Consider the following 2,590-nt stretch of genomic DNA (forward strand, 5'->3'; position numbering starts at 1 on the left):
ACGTGATTGGCTTGTCTGTCTCTGGGGACATGCCTTCCACGCGTTCCAAAGTTTGATTGACACATTTCGGAGTAATCATTTTGGAGAAATCTTGAAAAAACTGCCGGGAGACGCACTGTCCGGATTACAGTGAGGACTCACGGTGTTCCGGACGGCTGAAAATTTCTACTCACTGTGTTTCGGACAGGTAAGAAGGAGTCATTTCTAATATAAAACACATACATTTGGTGAAATAATGATTAATCTTCATATGTTGTATATTTATTATTTATAAGCGTCTATACACTCTTTTAATCAACGACTGCCATGTGAAGCACATGGTAGTCCAAAATGGCTGTGCGCAACTGAAAACTGACGTCGATAACATTTTATTCTAATGTTATCTTTATATTTAAGAATTTTAAATCAGCTTAGTATATTGTTATAGCTAGAAATACTGCTCCCGCCAATTTGGTGAATTATTGAACACATTTAATTTAATTTAACGTTAAAAACAAACAGAATGAACACAGATAACATTAAATTAACCCATTAACACATAACTTAATTTTAACAATAACAATTTATGACTGATATGTACATATAGAAATTTGTGTTGTGTGAATGTATGAAGATGATGATGGATAATAATAATGTGTGTGTATAACTATTTTACATTTTATTTGAAACTATTTATTATATCTATCTATATATATCTATACCTATCTATTTACCTATATCTATCTATCTATCTTTTTACCTATATCCATCTATCTATTTACATAGTGACACCACACTTGTGACACATCCACTCTCCGTCAGGGACAGTGCCTGCATCCACACACGCCATGTGGAACCACAGCTGGCAGAGGTCGCACTGGATCCAGTCATCCACCTCTGCGTTGGACCCTGGTGGCAAGGTGTTTTTACAAATAGCACAGTCGCTGCCATCGTCCATTGCAGGCGCTCGGGCTTGCAGTGGCACCCGACGCCGTATCCCTTCTGCTTTCTGGCCAAAGGTGGGTGTGACCAGGATGTCTGCTAAATATTGTGGAATGAGGCCAGTTTCCACCAAGTAATTTTTTGTACTCCTATTGCAAGTAGGGCAGACAGGTGAAGTAGAGCAGGTGGGAACAGCAGAGGAGGGCGCAGCGGCTGCCGTGGAGGAGGAGGGAGCAGCGGCTGCCGTGGAGGAGGTGGGCGCAGGGGCTGCACTGGGTACGAGGTTTCCAATCTAGATAGAGTGCTCAAGTTAGAAACTGGGGGGGGGGGGGTTAATAATTTTTTCAAGTAATATGAAAAAGTGATCTATTCCCTCAGGTGTGGCAGCAAGGACCCTGGCCCTGTCAAGGGAGTCCAGTGTTTCGGATGGTGAGCTTTGAAGCGGACCCACCAGTTGACGCTCAACCCCGTCTCCAGGTTGACCAGAGTCTTCCGGCTGCTTTCGTGAGTTCTTATACTTATGGCTTTAAGTGTTTTTAAAGCATTATTAATGTTTTTCTTTTTAACAGGCGGGGAGAGAAGCCTGGAGAGAAGCCGGGAGAGAGATCAGGACACACAAGGGAGAGTGTATAGTTTTTGTACATAGTTTTTTGTTGATGTTCATGTTTTTCTTATTAAAAGTTCTTTTTATAAATGAAGTCTAGATTCATTTTTTATTGGGTCCTCACATAACTTAATGTTATAGAAATTATGATTATTACTTATATGGCTTAACGTTATAATAAGTAACTTAATGGCTTGAAATGTTGTTAAATTGCATGTTATTACAATGCGTGCTGTCTTAACGGTAACCAGATAACGTGAAATTACACAGATGTGTTGAAATGACTGTTAAAACAGCATTTAACATTAACGTTGATTTAACTTGGTGTTTTATCAATAAGTGTGCAGTGATGCGCCGCTGCCGCTCAAATTCATGTCAGACAAAGAGCCTCATTGAACGTGTATATCCCTTAAAAGTCCAAATATTTGCAAATTGTAACTCATAATTATTCTATAAGACAATAAGAATGTTTTTTTGTCATTTTCTGGTGGGCGAACATGTTTTAAGAGCCGTTTGCTGCGGAGGTGCGCCTCTCCCCTCTTCCCTTTGTCCTGCCGGAAAACCCTCCCCTCACCATTTTCTGAATAGTCATTGGTGTACGTTAGAAACTCGATTTCTTTGAAACGACTGGCTCTGGAAGCAAAGGGGTGGTCGGAATCAAAAGAGGAGGAGGCAAAGATGACACTGATATTTATAGATGCCATGACCTGGAAGTGTTTATTTATAGAATTTGCGGGAAAAGGTCAAGTCCGGAATACCGTGATGTCCGGAATACAGTGAGTCTACGTTTGGCTCCGGGGTGTCCCGTACAGTAGTGCTAGTTAGCTAGCTACGTTCGTGATAAAGGTGTTGACAGCCCCCCGAAGCCCCTACCCTTACCACAAGCATCAGAAATGTTAGTACCTAAACCTAAGTCACTGACTTTATGCATGTTGACCGGCTAACCCTACAGCTACAGTTAGGGTTAGCCTCCCTTGTGTTGCTGCAACGTAGCAAATGGGAGCATTTCATACGGAAGCTGAAGGGTACCTTTAGCGTAAAATGTGTTGTATATTTCTAAAAGTG

The 2,590-nt window shown here is 41.2% G+C and overlaps 1 long non-coding RNA gene across 1 annotated transcript; it reads left to right on the plus strand.

The window, feature by feature from the left end:
• Window positions 1-721: 721 nt before the first annotated feature.
• Window positions 722-1,420, plus strand: LOC119918847. The gene is made up of 3 exons (XR_005447504.1): window positions 722-998; window positions 1,084-1,197; window positions 1,300-1,420. It is a non-coding gene; the product is annotated as an uncharacterized LOC119918847 (long non-coding RNA).
• The last annotated feature ends 1,170 nt before the right edge of the window (window positions 1,421-2,590 follow it).

The sequence above is a fragment of the Micropterus salmoides genome, unplaced genomic scaffold, assembly GCF_014851395.1.
Source record: "Micropterus salmoides isolate LMB-PRFRI ecotype aquatic unplaced genomic scaffold, ASM1485139v1 Ms_hic_scaffold_2449, whole genome shotgun sequence".
Classification (NCBI taxonomy): Eukaryota; Metazoa; Chordata; class Actinopteri; order Centrarchiformes; family Centrarchidae; genus Micropterus; species Micropterus salmoides.